This window comes from Pongo abelii, chromosome 11 (assembly GCF_028885655.2).
Source record: "Pongo abelii isolate AG06213 chromosome 11, NHGRI_mPonAbe1-v2.0_pri, whole genome shotgun sequence".
Classification (NCBI taxonomy): Eukaryota; Metazoa; Chordata; class Mammalia; order Primates; family Hominidae; genus Pongo; species Pongo abelii.
In genome coordinates this window covers 123,328,805-123,350,178 of record NC_071996.2, presented here as the reverse complement: position 1 = coordinate 123,350,178, position 21,374 = coordinate 123,328,805, and the positions used below count along the sequence as shown (strand labels likewise).

General features: G+C 44.1%; 1 long non-coding RNA gene across 1 annotated transcript; it reads left to right on the top strand.

Annotated features, from left to right (window-relative positions):
* Positions 1 to 17,748: 17,748 nt before the first annotated feature.
* LOC103890038 (uncharacterized) lies at positions 17,749 to 19,011 on the top strand. The gene is made up of 4 exons (XR_654391.3): positions 17,749 to 18,167; positions 18,303 to 18,451; positions 18,543 to 18,600; positions 18,831 to 19,011. It is a non-coding gene; the product is annotated as an uncharacterized LOC103890038 (long non-coding RNA).
* Positions 19,012 to 21,374: the final 2,363 nt, after the last annotated feature.

Here is a 21,374-nt window from a genome sequence, read left to right as displayed (position 1 = left end):
CTTGAAGGCCATAGTTGTGCAGGGAATCCACAACCACTACTCTGCAAACCCTTTCTTAACACAGCTGAACACAACTGGGGATCTTGAAATAACAGGTGCAAGAAGAGCTAAGAGCTAGGGTTTACTGTGTACCAGGTCCACACTAAAGCTTTGGCTATATTATCTCATCTAATCCTCACAACAATCCCAGCAAACAAGCCCAGTGGTTATCCTATTACAGAAGAGGAAACCAAAACACAAAGAAGTCAAGGAACTTGCTGAAGTTTTCAGAACTCATGAGCTAAAGGATTGAAATGTGAATTTATCAAATTAGTGCTTTAGTCTGCTTCATTTTCCTTTGTAAAAAAACGTATATTGTGTGTATGGCCTTCACGGCCTGATATTTGTTGGCTGAATTTTTGCTGGATTTCTATTAGTGCCAGAGACTGAGCTAAGTGGGATCCCAGATCCAGTCAGAGGGTATCTGGAAGTTGATGAGAAGGAAACAGGGAGCCCCAGAGGATTTCTGAATGGAAAAATAGGTATCATTTCATTTATTCTCACAACAAAGCTATGAGAAAACTGAACTACAGAAAGGTTAAGAATCTTGCCCAAGTACCGCTGGGAAAAGAGGCAAAGGTGGGATTTGAACACAGGTTCGTCTGAGTCTAAAATTGCATCTTTTAACATCATAGTCCTGTACTGCTGCCCAGTGTATCTGGGTCTAATCTAGCACCCTGACCTGTTTGATGGGCAATTATTGGCAAATTATCCCCTTAATGTGTTTCTCTACCACCAACCCCAGACCCATCTTCCCACTCCGTCCTCTCTCACCTGCTCCACCCCACAGAGGCAGAAAACTTGGCTCTGACCCTACCTACAAGACAATCCTTTCCTTAAAAGGCCTCACTGGCTTCAGGTGGCAATTAGGACAAACAGCCAATAGACTCTAGTGGCCTGTGAAAAATGTGGTTGGAAACAAAAGCCAGAGATAATTTTTTGGCAGTGCTAGCAGCCAGTGGGAGCACAGGAGACATTTCACTTCAGTGAAATGCAGGAGGATTCAAATTCTGCAATCTCCACATGCTAGGTTGCCACTAACTAGTTTTGTTTTCTGGGTCAGAAAGAAGGGAGGTGGGACACCTTCCAGCTGCGTCCAGGCTGAGGCCAGTCAGGAAGGGTTCAGCCTGCCACTAGTTGCTCTGTCAAGCCACCTGGCTGCCGGATGAAGGGTTTGGCCAGAGCCCTCCTGGAAGTGGAAAAATAACCATCTCTTCTCACCAGATGCAGGGTTAGGCTACGAGCTGGGACAAGTGCAGGACCCCTCTGCTGAGGCATGCGGTGGGAGAAGGGTGCCTGGGAAAATGACTGCTACGGTTACAACAGCATTTGCCAGTTGCTCATCAATTACATGAGCAGAGAGTACCAGCAAGATAATCTGGCCCCTTGCTCCTCCGAGTGCGGTACCCAGTTGTGATGGTTGGTTTTACGGGTCGGCTGGGTTACAGGGTGCCCAAATAGTCGGTCAAACATTATTCTGGATCTTTCTGTGAGTGGTTTTACATGAAGTTAACATTTAAATCAGCGGACTTTGAGTAAAGCTGTTGCCCACCATATTGGACCTCTTTCAATCAGCTGAGGATCTGAATTGAACAAAAGACTGATCTCTCGAAAGCAAGAGGGAATTCTGCCACAGAGATCCACTGGACTCAAACAGCAATAAAGGCTCTTTCCTGAGTTTTCAAGCTGATAGTTCATCCAGTATATTTTGGACTTCCCAGCCTCCATTACTGAGTGAGCCAATTCCTTAAATCTCATATATATATATATATATATATATATATATATATACATCCTATTGGTTCTGTTTCTCTGGAGCACCTTAATGAATACACCAGCCCAGCAGCATCAGTGTCTTCTGGGAGCTGGTAAAAAATGCAGAATCTCACCCCCCACCCCAGACCTACCAAATCAGAATCTGCATTTTACCAAAATCTCCAGTTGAACATATGGACATTAAAGTCTGACGAGTGTTAATCTAGAGCACCTCTCTTGTTTTACAGATAAAGAAATAGCTCTAAAGAGGTCAAAAGGCTTTCCCCAAGGTACCATCGCTAGACCTTGGCAGACTTCACACATGTACAGCACCTTTCTATTTAATCATTAAATCCTCACAGCAGCTGCACGAAGTGGGCAGAGCAAAAATATCCCCATGTTACTTATGAAAAAACTAAGAAAAAGAGATATTAAGTAACTTTCCCAAGGACATACAAAAATTGACAGAGCCAGGACTCCAACCAGGGATTCTACCTCATTTTGTCTAGTGGTCTGGGACAGGGATCTGCAGGATTTTTCTGTTAAGAGCCAGATGGCAAATATTTTAGGCTCTGTGGACCATACAGTCTCTATTGCAACTATCCAGCTCTGCCATTGTCACAGGAAAGCAGCCACAGTCAATACATGAATGGGTATGATTGTGTTCCAATAAAACTTTATTTATAACAACAGAGGGCCAGATTTGGCCCTGAAGCTTTAGTTTGCCAAGCCCTCCATCTATCGCTCTATTCTTGAGAAGGTAATCCTTACACAGCCTTCCTACCCTATTCAAGAGTCATTGAAAGGAGGAAGGGATTGAATGGGGCTTTGTCCTCCCAAGGAAAAGCCCTCCCAAAATCTCATATCACACAGGATGTTTGTCCAGCAGAGGAGGCTTTTACCCTGGTCCAAAGGGGGTCTGAACAAAACAAGGTAGACATCACCAGGGATGCTGCATATGGTTGGGCAGGACTTTCTCTGAGAGGGCTGCAGTAAGGGCTAAATTCTTCCTACTCTGTGCTCACCACGCTAAGACCCTGGCTCACGATGCGCCAGCTGGAGAGATACATGCCCTTTGCTAATTGTTCTGCCCAAAGGGGTTCCCTTCTGCAGGCTCCCTCCCAGAGGGGATGCCTTTTCTACTCTGCAGGAAAGAACTGCATGCCAGCAGCTATCCTGGTAAGTCCATGTCCCACTACAGGCTGAGCTGTCCCACCCTGAAGACATCCCTGCAGTGAAGGCCACTGCAGCTGCTCGGTGAGTACACTTGTGTTGCAGAAAGAGCACAAGGGACAAAAAAAGGAAAGAAATCCCAGTAAGCGATGTCTGATTCAGGAAACAAAGCTGGGGACCATCCTTTAATGTTTGCATTCATTAATGTTCCCGCCAATTTTAAACACGGGTAGAATTTCCAGACTTTGCAGATCATTTAAAAGCTTAAGGGATTATCAAACCAGTCATTTAAAATGACATTTTCACTGTGCAAATATTATTCTATTAAAGAGCATGCATGGCACAGGCCGAGATCAGCTTTGGCAGGGTTACAGGGCCTTCCTCCATTGCAAACCCCACTGTTTCCTCATAAAGCTGTCAAGCCCCCGCTTAATGAAACATTTATAAGCGCAATGATGTTAGCCATGTCACAGCAAGCTAATTCATTCTGGCTTTTTCCCATTGTGCTACCCTATTAAGGCTTTTATTATTGTATCCTCTTAGGATCACCCCCGAGCCGGTCTGCCATTGGCCCAAAGAGATGAAATCCAAGAAAGTGTTTAATTTCCAAACAGGCCAAACATCTTAAATAAATAACCAACAGACCTGGTTTGAGTGTTACGGTAACATGCATAAGGCAAACGATTGGGGTTTTATTAGGAAAGAGATACTATAAGATTAATAAACAATCCTGTTCCCTTCCCAAGTTCCTTTGACCTGATATAGCTGCTAACTTCAGTTCTTAGGGGGTAGGTTTCCTTCTTTAATTACTGAAAGAGAATTCACTTGGCATGATCAAGGCTTAGCAAAAACCTTTTTAAGCTCCATTTCCAGATTGTCTTTCAAAAAGTGTATCTTTATGGTTTTTCTGGCTCTGCCATTCCTGGAATGCTCTCCTTTTGCTCATGAAGTCTGAGAGATATGGAGAGAGTCCTTTTGGTGTGGTTTTTCCCTTGCAGTCCAGCAAGTAAAAATGATTTAGATGGAAGATGTGGAAGCCTTCACAGACCCAGAAACCTCGAGTTCAAACCCTTTTAGGGAACAAGAAGGAAGGCTGCCAAAATGATGGACCTCATGAGGATTCATGAAGCTAGGGGGGATTATTCACTAACTGTATTCGAGGTTCCTGGACTACAGCCATCTGAAAGTTCCTGTCTTCTTTTTAAGGGAAATAGGGGGCATGTCTTCTCAGGAAAACAACTGTTTCCATGACTTTCTTCTTGGCATAAAATTACCTCCCCAAGCTCACATCCCTGAGGAAAATTCACAAATTGGCCCAAATGACTGGATGTCACTATTTTCAGCTGCAGAAATCTGCTCACGTCAATGACAAGCTATAAATACTGAGCCACTTGGGAATGACTTTTACAACAATTCCACCTATGACTAGGCTTTGACAATTGGGCCCAGGAAGGAAGATTCTTGGAGGAATCCACAAGTTTGGGTGTTCCTAAGAGGAGGGAGCAAGTTCTCATCTCTTCTTCCAACTTCCTCTTTTGTCCTCATTCCAACCACCAGCCCAAACACATAACACACACACACACACACACACACACACACACACACACACACCTGTATGGTGTGCTGCCAGATGCTGCATTTGAACCTGACTCCAGCCGCAGCTCCAGGACAGCCCGGCATCTTAGCAGAAATGCCGTGGACCACAGGACTCTAGGGAAACGCTTGCTCAACCTCCATCTCAACAGGGGCCACTCCTGCAGTTTTAAAGAGAACAGTATTTCCCAGGATGCATCTGTGAAAAAAAAAAGCCAGATAATTTGGGATTTGGAGCAAACTTTTTTTTTATTTTGGGGAGTAAAAGTATCACTTAGTAGGTGATTCAAAACTAATTTGCACATTGAAGGCTCTGGAAAGTCCTGCAGTAAACATACCTGTTAAAATTTGTGGGATCTAGCATTTGGCAATCTTATCTGACTACAGAAAATGTTATTCAAGTGACATCCATTACCAAGGAACACCGTCTTGGAAAGTCTAGTAGAACATTGATTAAACACAAACTACCCCCAAAGAAAGAAGCTCTAAGGGCATTAAGTCTGTAATTCGAAAACAGTATATTTTCAAGTCAGTATGGGAGCTTCTAGGAAAGGGAGAGAGAGATGCCTGTATATAATAATTCTGATTCTTTCAAAAGCCAACAACCTACTCTCCCTCCACTGTACTGTTAACTAAAGCAAATACCACATGGTGTGCGCAGCTGTATACAACTGACACAAAGGCATTTGTGTACAGACCTTCCAAGCCATCAAGGGAAGAGAAAAATTTGTTGCTGGGAAAAAACCTAAATGTGCACTGCCAACACCAATAGTCTTCCTCCACAACAGACTTGGTGCCCATGCCAAAAATCACTCTCAGTTCCCTTTTTAATTCTGCCCTCCTTTATCCACTAAGACTTGGAGAAGATTATTTTGATTGGAATTAGACAGCCACCTGCAGCTAGATCTTTAGCTGTTATTAGTTTTCTGTTTAAGCCCTTTCACAACAAGCTCATTGAAAAAGACAGTGGACTTTTGAAGTTGCCCAATACTATCTCTAGTGATTTTCTCAAGTTAACAACCTCCATACCAGCCAATTGTGCTAGCTGGGGGAGGTGATAATCTCCTCCCTGGGGTGGTGGTCAGGAATTAAAGGGTCTGGGATAAATTACAGCAGCAACCTCTGCCAAGAACTCTCTTCTCCTTGATCTCGCCCCATACTCTTTTAATGTATTTTTATTTTAACACAATGTTCAGGTGCTTTTCTACCATCCCTTTCCTAAATTCCTCCAGTAATTCAGGCCTTTGTGTCCTTTCCAAGCATCACCCCCACTCAGAGTGAGCCTTGTAGGTGCCCAATTTCTAATTTGCCTCTAAACATTGCTTACTTAAAATGATTTCTATCCAGTTACTTACTATTTCTTTCCAATGGAGAACACAAACTGTTCCCCTTCCTTTTCAAAACCCAACACTCCAACCTTCAATACCCACTACACTTGTAACAATATGTCTTTGTATTTGCTTATCCATTTAGAGCTTACAAAGAGGCTTCAAATACAAATTCCCCGTTGTCATTCACACGGCGCTGTCGCCATGGTTCGGGCACAAGCCCTGTGGGTGCTTATTATGCAACTCATTGAACAGGGAGCCAACTTGGGTTCCATTTTTCTGGATCAGTACCTAAAGGAACTCAACCAAGTCTGAGCTGGCCTCCATGATGAATGACGAAGAGAAAGACCAATAACTTATCTCTAGTGGCTCAAGGCAGAGATGACAGAATCAAAGTTCCAAGACTCAGAAGAGCCACTTAATTCCTTGTAATGCTTAAGATGAAACTCATAGGGTGGCCACAGTGTATTTGATCCCTCAAACTTTGTTCTCCCTTCTCTTGCCACAGCTGAGACCCATTCTACCGATATCCACATTGGGCTGCTTTTCTGAGAATACATAGCGGGATGGTGGGTTTCTGCTTCTTTCTTTCAAGAATTTTTTCTAACCAGTGAGTCCTCATCTTCTCCACTGTTAACACTTTTCTTTCCACAGGTAAAAGTAGAAAATAATATTAAAAGAGTTTTTTAAAAAATGGAAGAACTCAAAGAAAAATCTCCTAAAGCAAGAAGTAAATTCACCATGATTTAAGCCCTGGCTTTACCACTTACAGGCAGGGCTGCCTTGGACAAATTACTTAACTTCTTTGAGCTCTAATTTCCATGTCTGAAAAATGGAGATAATAATCATACCTCCCTCATAAGGTCATTGTGAGGACCAAAGGCAAGAATAGACAGTTTCTAGCACCTGATAAGCACTAAATGGCATTTAATTAGTATTTCTTCTGTCTGAATTACTAGAAAAATAATAATAAAAATCAATAAGTAATCTATTCTTAGTACAGTGAGCACACACCCAAACCTGAGGGCTGTTGACAGCTATGCCATAGCCCTTCTTTGTCACAAAAGGTCCCTTCCTTCTCTTACAGAAGCTCCAGTTATTTCCAAACTTGTGCAAGATTAAATAGCCTATAAGTGACAGAGGAGGGTCTAAACCTAAATCTCACTGACTCTAAAAATCTATCCCCTTCCACTGGTGGACCACCATCAAACGTATCAGAAAGAGGAAACTCACCAAAGAACATTATTGTACTTTGATCGATTGCTGAGAGAAAGCAAATGTCAGGTGACCCCAGAGACAGAGCTTTTAGTAGTATTTTTATGCAAAGTCATTAATCCCCAGCCCCCTCCCCACTTCACCCCCAAAATCATTAAGCTAGAATCAGGACAGCTAACATGAATAAGGGAGGAGGGAAATCAAGCTCACATAGAAGCATTCTGTAAGACAAATTGCACAAGCTAGAAAGATAGACTGTCTCTGCTAAACCTGCACCTTACAATGTTTCAGAAACTTCTAGAATACTGAAAGATCCATGCTGGCTCTCATAAGCCAGGACAGTTGTAGTAATAAAGGCAGAGCTGAGGAACAGCCAGCATGGGGCCTGGGTTTCTTTTTTATTTTGTGGGGTTTTTTTGTTGTTAACCCTGCAAATGACAGGCAAATAAATCAGCTTGCTATGCCTAAGAAAATGCTGAAAATATCTTCCCTTCAACAATCTGCAGATGCCCAAGAGCACGTCATCGTGGAATAGTGCAGTCCTGAGGCTCCTCAAAGGCCAGGACAGGGCCTTGAAACTGGGACACTGAGAAGGGAGCCATAAAATCTGTCTGTCTGTCCTTGCTGGTGCTGGCTTCTGTCGTGGCCCACACCAGCTACTCACACGTGAGCTGAAATGAAGACAGCCTGGACAAGCCAGCAGGGGGGTGGCTCTGTAGACGGTTTCAGGGGTGTCACCTGTCAGCCCCACTCTGCGCTTCCACAAAGAGCTGCACACTCAGCCCCTTGAAGTTCAGGGCAGTGAGGAGGGCTCAGCCCTCAGAACCAGGCAGATCTGGCATTGGATCTCGGCTTGGCCAAGCTGCAGAGGGTATAAGCTAGTACTTGATTTTGACAGATAAGGCCACTAAGTCAAGCTCAGAGTCAGAGAGTGGGTTTGCCAAGGCTAGTACTGCAACCCAGGTCTCATGGCTGCACCACACAACAATGCCTCCCCAGGCAATGGTGCCCCGAGGCAGGAAGGTAAGCCACAGTGGGCAAAGGTAGGGCTGGCAGCCACGTAAAGACACAAATTGAGACACACAGCCAGCCACTGCAGACGCACTCTCAGAGAAGGAGCCATGAAGCGGCTCTGCTTCCCGCATCCCACTCTCCCACGGTGCATCCTCCCTGGGAACCATGTAAGCCCAGCCAGAGGGCATAACGTGGAGAAAGGATGCCCTCCTCTTCCTGCTTCGGACCATTCTTCAGTTCCTGGGCCTCTCAGCCTTGAGAATACAGAGTCATTAACAAAAGGGCCAGAATCATCAACTGCAGGACAGAGTGGAGGCCAGTGCAGGACTGTGGTGGTGTGGGCTTCATTCTCCTGCCTGGGTCTGCTTAAAGTCAGGGATGGGCAGGAAACTTCTAGGGGACCCTCAAGGAATGGCCAGTCTCACTGGGGAAAAATAAAACTCACAGACAATAGCTGAAGAAAGTTACGTGCCAAAATGAAGTACCGTACCAAACTCGAGCTTGTCAAAGATTCTGAAATGAGAGGAAGCCCTACCGTGATCACTGGGGAGGGTGTTGTGACCATTCTGATGAGTGGGCTGCACTCAGAAGTTCATGATGCAGCACAGAATTTTAAACAGAGCCGCCTCTGAACCCCTTTAATATGGTTCCGCTGTGTCCCCACCCAAATCTCATCTTGAATTGTAACTCCCATAATTCCCATGTGGAAGGGACCCAGTGGGAGATAATTGAATCATGGAGGCAGTTCCCCCATACTGTTCTCATGGTGGTGAATAAGTCTCATGAGATCTGATGATTTTATAAGGGAACAACTCTTTTGCTTGGCTCTCATTCTCTCTTTGCTGCCACCACGTAAGGCGTGCCTTTCACATTCCACCATGATTGTGAGGCCTCCCCAGCCACTTGGAACTGTGAGTCCATTAAACCTCTTTTTCTTTATAAATTACCCAGTCTCAGGTATGTCTTTATTAGCAGCATGAAAACGGACTAATACACCCTTCAACACCACACCTCATCTTAGGACAAGGCTACTGTCCTCTCTACAAATCTCTCTGCAATGTCTCCCTTCTGAATCTCCTGTCCCAAATAACGTGTCACACACTGTGTGGTTGGAGAACAAAGCATACCGGTCCCATGCAGCCAGATAACTCCCAGCATCGCCCTGGTTCCCCCCGCCCTGGGAGCCAGCCTCAGGTCTAAGCCCTGGTGTGGATTTATAGACCAGGTGCCCGGTGTGATCAGACAGACAGGGCCTTGCCACACAAGGGCCTGGCACTGTTTTACTCCTGTTTCAAATTAACATAAGCATTTCTCAAGGCACACCTTGTATTAAATTGGAAAATAAAATCAAAAGGAATCTACCTTCTAGCCAATAAAATGTGAGGCACCTTCTTCCAAAGTCAGCCTCTTTCTGCACCCAGCTTTATTTTGTAAAGTTTCTTCAGGGGCAGACAAAAAAGATGCTGTGTCCTCCCTATGAAGTGCTGTAATAAGTGTGAAAGGAAAAGCACATAATTGTTTCTCCCTTACAAGCACAGTGACCTCATTTAGTGCATTGCTGTTCTCTGGCTGCTGGAATGTGAGCTTGATTTCTGGCTGGGAAAACGGAGCCCAACTCCTAACAACAACCCAGGCCTCGGCAACTCCTTTCTCTTTGTTCACCTGGCAAGGATGCTGGACACAGAGCCCTTGGGTCTTGCTACAAGTCTCATCTACTGAAGTTTGCAGGATGAACATAAAGTGAGAGCTGCCCCAAAGGGCTGAAGGTCACGGTTCAGGAGACAAGATTTATAGAGTGTTTCCAACAGCTCCATCAGCTCCAGTGCAGGAAAAAATACATGTGTCCCAATGGCAAGTTCTAGTTGTTTTTTCCTTCTGAAGAGATGTATGAGATGGCGAGCAAACACTGGACACAGAGCCAGCACTGGTAAGAGTGAATAATTCCTGCTTCTATTGCTTACAAGTTCTTAGACTTTAACTGTTCATCGCCCTAAGTCGTATTTTTATGCCTGAGACACTCCACCCCTAGAAGGCAATTGGATGGAGAATCATATTTTAAGGAATCTATCCAAATGCTCCCAGGGCTTCCACATATTTCTGGATCACTTTTATTCCTGGTAGATGGGACCAGCGTGTGAGCCATCATCCTGATTTATCAGCAACCTGGAATTCAGACAAGCTGAACAGAACAAATTAAGTTAAAATATTAGCTGTAAAACAAAGCCGTGTGTTTCATTCCATATCTCCTGTCTGAACTTTGAGAAGGGTAGCCTCTGAATCCAGCATCTCTAAAGATATCCTTTCTCATACACACTGAGGATGTCACCACCTCTGAGGGATGTATCTTGGACAAGTGGCTTAACGGAAAGAGCTCTGGATTTGAAGGCACAGGCCAGTGACCACGACCTTGGGCATATCACTTTAAGCATTTGGGCACTAATTTGATCAAATTGAAAGCAACTAAAAATGGTAGACTCAGCCAGAGGTTTCCCAAATTATACCTCACTGATTTGTCTACCTTACTGGTTTCTATTAGCTTGGTGCAAAAGTGATTGCGGTTTTTGCCATTGAAAATAATGGCAAAAACCGCAATCACTTTTGTACCAAGCTTATCTATGGGAGACTACGCAAAAATCTTAGCAGAGACAGGAGTCAGGAGAACCACATCCTTTTCCCTCAAAGGCCAGCGTAGTCTAAAACACGTGTGGAGAACAGCCGGCCAGCTGAGCGTGCTGGGCTGCTTCCCTCACTCAAGTGAGCTATTCATTGCTCTGTTGAAGAAGGAACTCACATTTCTCGAAGGTCAACCAGGCACCTCACACACACCCTCCTACACAGAAATCCTATGAGACTGGCACCATTATCATCCATCTTTATTTTGCAAACGAGGAGCTAGAGGTTTCACTGTGCTGAGCAATTGTGAAGGTCACTCACCTAGAGGTGGTGGGATCTGAGGTCTGCTTGTTCCTAAAGGAGATGCCATCTCAGATTGTAACACTACCAAGTGCTATTACATTTATTAAAGGGCTTTGTAAACTGAGAGATGCAATGCAAATCTAAGAGATTGTGACCTGAGAGTTATTTCACAACAGCTACAAATTCAGTAAGAGTAGTTCACTCAATTTCAGAAGTTCCCTTTTGACAACCCTCTCTCTAGTTGATGTTAAGTGTTGCTGATATAGTAGATACTGACTAAACTATACAAGAAGTCAGATGTGCCTTCAGTAGCAGCTCCATGTTTATAAACTGAAATTTTAAAAAACTAGCCCAAGAGCATTGCCCAGTAGACCCTTGATCTTATGGCGGGATTGGCTTGGTGGAATGAGGACACCCGACCTGAAGTATAGTCTCTGCCTGACCATTATGTACAAGATTTTGCACTGGACCAGCACTCTGTGACCTTCTTGGGATAGGGACCCTGCTTTAATTATTCATGTATTTCTAGGGCCTATCAGAGTACCTGTCACATAGTGGACCCTTAATACATGTTTGCTTGTTGAATGAATGAGCACATGGAGAGATTCTGATTATAAAGGAGGCTTTGTGTGGAATGGAAAACACTGGACTAGCATTCTGAAGACCTGTGTTCAAGTTCTGGCTCTGCAAATTAACCAGCTCAGTGTCTCTGCAAGTCAGTGAACTTCCTCTGAGTCTATGTCCTCATCTATCAAAATGGGGTAAAAATTTTTCTCTATCCATCTCATAGAGATGCTATATCAAATGAAGGAATATTTGCAGATGAACTTAGTTTAAGTCTATTCAAACATAAGTTACACCATTTTATTATATAGAGTCAAGAAACTGCAGCATGTCACAACCAAAGCCATTGCTTTTTGCAAATAGGAAATCTGATGCCCAAAGAGAAGAAGAGCAGATCCCAGGCCTTTTGCTCACTGCTCTGCCTTACTAATGACATATTGGCTAACCTCATTTGTGCCCTTGCCAGTGCTGGTAGGTCTTCTTCAGGCTAAACCCAAGGCACCCCTTCACTGGGTGGCCCATAAGCTTTTACAAGATACCTGGGGATACACTTCAGAAGCAGATTGGGCATAAGGCTCTTCATGTGTGACTGCCTCTGTCTTCTGAAGGTTTTTGGGGATGTTGAATGGAGTTTTTTCCAGAATATGGGAAATATGGTTGAAGCCCAGCCATTCAGTTTTCCAGTATGCTTGGGTAGCTCCACAATCTGGTCCCAGTTTCTTTCCCCAGTGTCAATCTTCATCACTCCCCAGTTCATTCCTCTGTCCCTGCCAGGCTGGCTCCTGGCCAGTCTCTAATCTGCTTCAGTCAATCTCTGTGACCCCAGCCATATAATTCTTCCCTTTTTCCCCTTCCACCCACCTTGGAGTCCAGCCCACCCCTTCTCCATCCAAATACCACATATCCTTGAGAAAGAGCTCAAGTCCCATCATGCCAAGATGTCATCCATGACTATCCCAGTTCATAGGGTCCTTCTATCCAGCCAGCCTGCACATTAATATCTGCTGTGGCTTGAATTGTGTCTCCCAAGAAGATATGCTGAAGTCTTAACCCCTGTACCTATGAATGTGATCTTAGTTGGAAATAGGGTCTCTGCAGATATAATTAAGATGAAGTCATACTGGATCAGAGTGGGCCCTAAATCCAAAAACGTGTGTCCCTCTATGGAGAGAGATTTGAAGACACAGAGAAAATTGGAGTTATGCTGGCACAAGCCGAGGAACACCAAGGATTGCTGGAAACTACCAGAAGCCAGAAAAGGCAAGGAAGGATTCTTCCCTAGAGCCTTTAGAGAGAATGTGGCCCTGCTGACACCTTGAATTGGGACTTTCAACCTCCAAAACTATGAGAGAATAAATTTCCATTGTTTAAGCACCCAGTTTGGGGTACTTTGTTACATCAGCCCTGGGAGACCAGTACAACATTTCAGGTCACTGGTTGGGCTTACAGGCACCCAACTCACCATATACTACTGGTCACTTTCTCATGAGAATATGGTAGGTCAATGAACTGCCTGAGGATAGAAACTGTCCGCCAAACTTCCTTGTAGCCTCTCTAGAGCCTGGTGCCTAGTGACTTGATTGATTTAACCTCAAGCATGAGGATTCAGCTTCAACAATCCATCAGGAATGGGGCCGCTTTAGAAAAGGCACTTACTTTCTTCTCAGACTCAACAAGTAATGCCAAATTAAAAATAATGGCAAAAGCCACAATTTTGCACCAACCTAAAAGCAACATGATGAAGTAGAATGTGGGCAACTAATTTTCAGAGAATACATCTCCACTTCTTAGCTGCAATCCAATAGCCCCAATGTATTGAAACAAGCTTACCTGAAACTTTTCCTTATACCCTACTACCACCAAACCCTACACCAAATGCAATCCAAACACCAATCCTTCACTCTCTGTCCCCAGCAGGGCTGGCCTGCCCAACATCCTGACCTTCCAACACTGCCCCCACCTCCACAGACATATGTTTACCCACAGTGACTTGACTCTGCATTTTGGTCCCTATGTCAGTCTTCATAATCAAATTCTATGTGAAGTTAACCTTTGAAGTTCAATGGCACAGCCCCATCATAACTACACAGAGAGATGAGCACACATGAAACAGTGCTGGCCACTGGGACAGCCATCCCATTCCATGCACTTGGGCCCCAGAGTGAGCATGAGATTGGAAAGGAAAGCCTGCACTGCCCTTACCAGGCCTTAATTTGATCAGGCCTCTGATGGTGTCAGCATCTCACCACACTGAATGTGCATCTAGTGTTTAAAGACCTGCATTTTTCATACGGTGTGGCCTTAAAGTCAAGGTATAGACCTCGCCTGGACAAGACCCATGCAGTGATAATAAGGGAAACTTCTATAAGAGATTTTCCCTTGATCTCTGAGTAGCATGGGACTCATAGGGATTGCTTCTTCCTTTTGCTTCCCCTGCCCTCATCTTCTCCTTCACCTGGGTCATGCCTTGTCCTCCCTCTCTGTGAATCTAAATCCTACCCAACCTTCAGTGTCCAACTCAATATGGTCTTCTCCAATAAACTTTCTTTCATTCTCCATGTAATGACTCCAGACTCTTAACTCCCATTAAAACCTCTCCTTTGGCGTATAGTTAGAATATCTTATTTCATGGATATTTGAATATGTCTTTTATCTACTATTTAATCACAGACTGGAAGGCTTTTGAGAGCAAAGATCTTATCTTATAATCTTTCTCTTTCAAGGTTTTGGGAATTAAATGAGAAAATGTAATCCAATGGCCACTGTGATGTCTGGCATATAGTATATTCTCAATAAATGTCAATTCTTTTCCCTTTTACACATCTTTGCATCCCCAAGAGCATTTTGCAAAGTCTCTTGAATCGTCTAGCTGCCTAATAAATGTTAAATACATGAATCAATGCACAGAAATGGTAATATTTCAACTGTTTTCCTAAGGTCAATGAATACAGTTCAGACATTTCCACTTTTCTCCCACAACTCCTGAATTTGTGGGCTCATAAAGATTATTTCTGTTCCACACCTCTGAAGCTGAAAGCAATATTATGATGCAGAAGGTAAGCAGTGGAAGGCTGACAGCGTCACCCAGCAGTGAGTCCAGAAGCAATCATCTATGGCCTCCAGAACTGGCTGGAAAAAATCAGGCAGCAGCCCAACCAACCTTTAAGCTATTTCACTAATTTAGTCTTTGTAAGGAAATAGTGTGCAATTAATCCTTATTTTTGCACTCATCTGATACTTTTTCATTAATTTCTAATATTTTCATGTTCTTATAACAGGTAGGTGCTGCATCGTGTATAGCACCACTTTTCTTAAGCAAATTTAAATCCTCAGAGGTGAAACCCAACCAGCATGCCAGTAAGTTCGAATAGAGTTGGCACCTTTTGATGCTGTCAGTTATTAGGAGCTGAACAAATTCTAGATGTTCCTGAGATGAAGTGGCAGATACAAGAAGACTCCTTCTTCATCCCTACTCCTAACACCATGGGATCTATTTATGCATTCCTCTTGAAAGGGAGAACGAAGAGTCCAGAAACTCCACAGCCTGGCCGGTCACTCCAGAGTCTCTCAGCTAAACCTTTGGATGGAGCAGGCCTTGCCCTCAGCATTGGGTTACCTTTGTTTATGTTCACAGAAAGAAAAGCCAGCCCAGAGCCTGAGACCCCCCTGGCAGCGGCCTGATTTCACACACATTTTCCCCAGATTCCTATTGGCTTGGCTGGAAACCACATATTAAAACCCACCAATCTTTCCACTTGAGCCTGATGAAAGCTTCACCAGAAACAGCTGCACTTCACATGTGGTTTAAGTTAATGTCTTATCCCGATGGTTTAACTCTAACTGGCTGGGCTGCTTTTTTAATATTCACAATCCTCTTTTGTTTCACATTAAGAATATGTCTTTCATTACTCGCCAGAGCTGGGGGACACAATGAAGCTGGTAGCACTTCATTTTTGAAATGTCTGGAATAATTGTTTGTATTGTGTGTTACTCAAGGACCACTCCAGGTTGGCTATCTGAGATGCATATGAAAGTGTTAAAAACCCTAACGTGAACGTTGCTAGACCTATGTGGAATGTTTTCCTATTTAAAAAGTTCTAATGGCTCAGATTTAGTTTTTAAATCCCAGAGCTCGCTGAGTCAAGCAACATGATAAGTTCATTGCTTTGTTTCTTCCAACGGCTCTCTAAACCACCCCATCCCTTCAGCATGTAGGAAAGTTTAATCAATATGTGGCTAATTTCACACACAGGCATGCCACACACATATGCACACTCTTGCTTTGTATCTGTACTGGACATGATCAACTTTCAAGTTCATAGAAATCATGCAACTCTGGTTTCCCTGGCAAAATGCACATCAGGTTCTAGAGGTTTTGCCCTAGCGGCTCCTCCTCTCAGGATGTGATGTCACCTAGGGGCAGCTTCACTGTGTGACATCATTCGTTATGCAATGGTCAGTTTGAGATGCTGGGAATATTCTGCAGATTTCCACTTGTCTAGCACTTGTATAAGAAAGGTCAAGATTGGAAAGATTTCAACAAGCCCCTTTTGTATTCATTAGTCATTAAGATATGGGTAGACTTTTTGATGACTCTTGAATTTTTTTCCCTTATTTTATTTCTGTGTTTCATCCATGATTTGGAAGGAGGAGGAGGAGGACAAGGACGAGGAAGACAAGGAGGATGAGGAGGAAGAAGAGGGGAATTATTGCTGACCATTAATGAGGATCTTTATATGTGTAGAGCACTGTTCTGCATGCAATCTAAGTTAAGCCTCACAACAAACCTATCAGTGAAGTATTATCATCATCCCTGTTTTATAGGAGAAGCTGAAGCACAGAAAAATTAAATAACAAGATAACATGGATAATAAGTTATTATAGCAGAGACCGCTAGTTAACCCCAATATCATTTTCCCATTCTTCTCAAGTCATAGAACTACAGAAATCAGAATCGTATTGATTACTTTTGGCTGGGCATATAGCCACCCAAATAAAGATTATGAAGTAGGAACAATTCTAAATGGTCCCCAAGATTCCTACCCCCTGGTGTATATAGCCTTTAAACCCCTTCTTCCTGAGTACAAGTAGGACTGGTAATAGGATGAAATGATTGCTCCTTTAGATTAGGCTGTATTATTTGATAGCAGTAAAGGGATTTTACAGATGGAGCTAAGGTACCACATCAGTTGTCTCTGAGTCAGTCAAAAGGGAGATGACTCTGGGTGGGCCTGGCCTAATCAGGTGAGCCCTAAAAAGAAACTGGGCCTTTGCTAAAGAGAAAGGGTCAGAGGAATGCTCTTGCTGGTCTTGAAGGTGCAATGCCTTATTGTGGAAAGGGCCACATGGCAAAGACTAGCAGCCAGCCTCTAGGAGCTGGGAACAGACTCACTGACAGCCAGCAAGAAAGTGGGACCTCAGTCCTGCAATCGCAAGGAACTAAATCCTGCCCATAACCAGTAACTTTGGACAAGCATCCTGAGTCTCAGATGGGATTGCAGTTCTGGATGACACTTTGATTGCAGCCTGATGAGACCCTGAGCAAACGATGAGCACTCCTGATCCCCAGAAACTGAGAGATAATAAAGTTGTGTTGTTTAAGCAACTGAGTCTGTGCTCATTTGTTATACAGCAATACAAAACTAATGCAGGTTACACTTCCCAAATGCCTTTGCAGTTGGTGTTGCCATGTGACTAAGTTCTGGCCAATAGGTTTTAGCTGCAGTGATGTGAGTAGCTTCCCTTCTGTACCTTCCCTTCCCCTCTCCCCTCTTCTTCTGGCAGGATTATGGATGTTGTGGAAAGCCACCTAAAGCATAGGGGTGAGAGAAACACCCTGAAGATGGTGAAGCAACAAGATAAGAAGAGCCTGGATCCCTCAAATTTTAGGATTGCCGTATCAGTCCTGAACTGCTTACACCCACACTGTTAAGTGATCATGCAATAAACACCCATCTTGCTTGGTAAAGGCATTCTTACCTGGTGTCTGTGCTACAGGGGTTCAACCTACCCCGACCTAACTGGAAGAGCTCAAAATGGACCCCGGTAGTGTGATCCCAGAGCCCATTTGCTTAGCTCCTTCACCACCCTGCCTCCCAGGCACCATATTACATCACAGTAGAATTGGAATCTCACACTGTTAGAGCTTGATGAGATTGTACTGGTCAAGTCATCAAATCAGTCAAGCGGACAAGAAAGAGGGACTCAGATCACTTGGAATTATGACAATGTATTGCAGGGATACCTTTGAAAATGGGGTGTCACAAGAAGCTGAACTTTGCATCCCAGTTCTGAAACATACAGCAACCTCAGGGAGACAGATGCATCACTAGGCATTTTGGGGTGGTAGCAAGTTCAGTGACCTGCCAGATTTCTTAGCATTAACTTGAAAGAGAAGACACTTATTTTATTTGATTTGATTTCTACTAGTCAAATGGGCACCTGGATTAAGCAGACTCTCCCCCAGGCACCCTAGAGGCCTCTGACATCCCTTATGTCCAGCCCAGACACGGCCTTTCTGTGGCCTCAGCATATCTGCCCAGTCCAATCGGCTATAGCCAGAAGAAAAAGGTTGGTATCCCTCCACCCATGAGCCATGCCATACATGACATGCACGTGAATAATGATCTGAGCTGTGTTATCTGGTAGAGGTGATGTTCACGGCTCTGCCCCATGTTCTGGGACATGACTGGACTCTCATTTTAGGGAGGAAGATCCAAGAGAGGGAAGGAGACTTTCCCAGGAAGCAGCAGCCTGCTACTTTCCTGCTAACCAGGGCAGACACTGGTCTGCATCCCCCTATCCAGGTGGCCCCTGCAGTCACGGCTTTTCTGCTTCTAGAAGCCATCCCTGAGGTCAGCTGAATTTAGACCTATGGTATCTCTAGTACAACACTTTGTCATCTGTTTGTGATAATAGTTTTCCAATTCTTGTCACTTCCTCCAGAACATCATGGCAGAACTCGAAACACATTGCATCATACAAAATGAAGTGGAGAATTAAGGTAATTATCCAGTTATTAAAAACCATTTCTTATTTGAATAGCTAAATAACTCTTCAAGTCTCCATTTTACATGAGTTCCTCTGATGTGAATTTGACCCTGGCCTATTTGTTTTTCAGTAAAGTCCAAAATCCAAAATAGCCCAACAGAAAGACCCCCTCCCAGTATTCCACAGCATCAGTAATAAAGCTCCTTATCAGATCTAACTTAAATCTTTCTTGAAACGACTTAGGTCCTTCTGTACCATCCTCTGCAAGTGCAGAACAGCCAGAGTGCAGGTTGCAGGATGTGGGGGGATTATTACAGTGAAATCGGCACACAGATCTCAAGATGAAAGTTTGCTGTTTCTCCAGACCGTCTAGGTGACTGCCTTTTGAAATCGCACATGGCTTATACTGCCATTCGTGTAGTTTAAGAAAAAAATTAAATAAAAGTGTAAAAGGAAACCAGCAGTGTTTTAAGAGATTTCATTTCTACTTGATGCTTGTACTCATTTGCAGGGAGGCAGGAGGAGCATTTGTATTATATAGGGTCTCTGGAAACACTTAAAGTTCAGAAAGACCCACGACCCCAGTCCAAGCTTCTAGACAGAAGAGAGAGGGTGCAAAGGCAAAACCCTCCCCTTACTTTATTCCACATCACATTGGGGTAAGTGGTTTGCCCCTCGATGTCCAGCCTTTACCATTCTGTGCCTCAGAGGCTGACACACCCCCACAGCATCCAGATTCCCCTGCCCTCTGGCTTCTGACTGAGATCGACCGAGGGGCAGTGTGATCACTAATTTTAACGTGTCAGCTTGGTTGGACATGGTACACAAATACACGGTCGAACATTATTCTAGATGTTTCTATGAAGGTGTTTTGTGGATGAGAATAACATTTAAATCAGTGGACTTGAAGCAGAATACCCTACATAAGGTGGGTGAGCTTTATCCAATCTGTGAAAGGCCTTCATAGAACAAAGACTGACCTCCCCCTGAGCGAGAAGGAATTCTGCCAGCAGACAGCCTTTGAACTCCCTGAGTCTCCAGCCTCACGGCCTACCCCATCAGTCTTCGGACTCACCATGCCTCCACAATCGTATGAGCCAGCTCCTTAAATAAACGAATGAATCTCTCTCTTTTTCTCTCTCTGTCTCTCTCTCTGTCCCTCTGTCTTTCACACACACACACACACACACACACACACACACACACCCCAGTGGTACTGCTTCTCTGGAGAACCCTGACTAGTACAGGCAGCAACGCTAGGAAATCAGACCAGATGGAGGAAGGGAAGCAAGTATTTATCCCCTAGCTCCTCCCCTGTGGGGTCTGCACACAGCCCCAGCCATCTCAGGGTAGGGGAGCCATGCCCCCCTCTCACACCCTCAGGCCTGCAGGTGCAGGTGATACCTGCACTCTCTTTTCTTAAATCCAAGGACTGCACTAACCTTGAAGAGTTTCCCCACACCATGCTCACCCCTTTACAAATGATCCTCTAATTAACTTCTCAATTTATCCTACTATGAGCCTGTTGAAACCTTGACTAACACCAATGTCACCAGAACGTAAGGGCCGTGGCAAACTTGATGTGGCATTCAGGGCCTTCCTTGTCTGACCTCAACCTCCCCTTCCAGGGTTTTTCTGCCATGTTCATTCACTCCAAAGACACACAAAAACACACAGTAACATACTCAGTATTGTCACCAGACTGCGGCTCTCCCCCACATAGCACCCCCACTCCAACACCTCTGTCACTCTCTCTGGATGTCAGCACCCCACAGTGTCCTATGCGCATTATCAAACAACCACACACTAGTAACTTAAAAATGAATAAGAGGGCTGGGCGGGGTGGCTCACACCTGTAATCCCAGCACTTTGGGAAGCCAAGGCAGGTGGATCACCTGAAGTCAGAAGTTCGAGACCAGACTGACCAACATGGTGAAACCCTGTCTGTACTAAAAATACAAAAATTAGCCAGGCATGGTGGTGGGCGCCTGTAATCCCAGCTACTCAGGAGGCTGAGGCAGGATAATTGCTTTAACCAAGGAGGCAGGGGTTGCAGTAAGCTGAGATTGCACCACTGCACTCCAGCCTGGGCAACAGAGTGAGACTCTGTCTCAAAAAAAAAAAAAAGAAAGAAAGAAAATGAGTAAGAGCTGGGAACCACTGCCCGTTGTGGCTCTTTGCTATTTCATCATATCCCCCAACTTTGATTCTGTAATCGTGTATCCTCCATCTCGTCAACCAGTCAGTGGGGTTGGTTGGTTTGTTTGTTGTCTTGTTCAACCCAAGTCCCCTTTGTCCCCTGTAGTCATATTTGTAGCCAAGTTGTTAGGGTATTTAGCAAGGCATGGGAATCTGCTGGAGTAAGCGATTGCTTCATTTTGTTTTCACACCACGTGCTCAACAATGTCTGAGCAGGTATGACAGTTTTTGTTTTGTTTTTTTGTGTGTTTAAATTGCTTAAGATGCTCCAAAGGCTTTGTTTTAAAAATAAATAATAAATATCACAGGGAAAAATGAAGAACTGTATAGGTTTTAGTAAAAATCATGCTTATGTCTTCTTTTCTTCTGGATTTTCCTAGATTGTGTTAAAAATAGGAACACACGTTTTTCAGCCTGACACTGTGTCTACCACAGAAATAATGAAAAGCAATGAAAAATGGAAATGAGCAACATGACAAAACCAGTCCCCCTGAGGTTTCAGCTAAAAGAGAAAAAAGGAACAAATAGAACAAAGGCTGTAGCAGCACCTACAATTAGCATAAGCTGCATCAATGAGGTGTCAGGGTT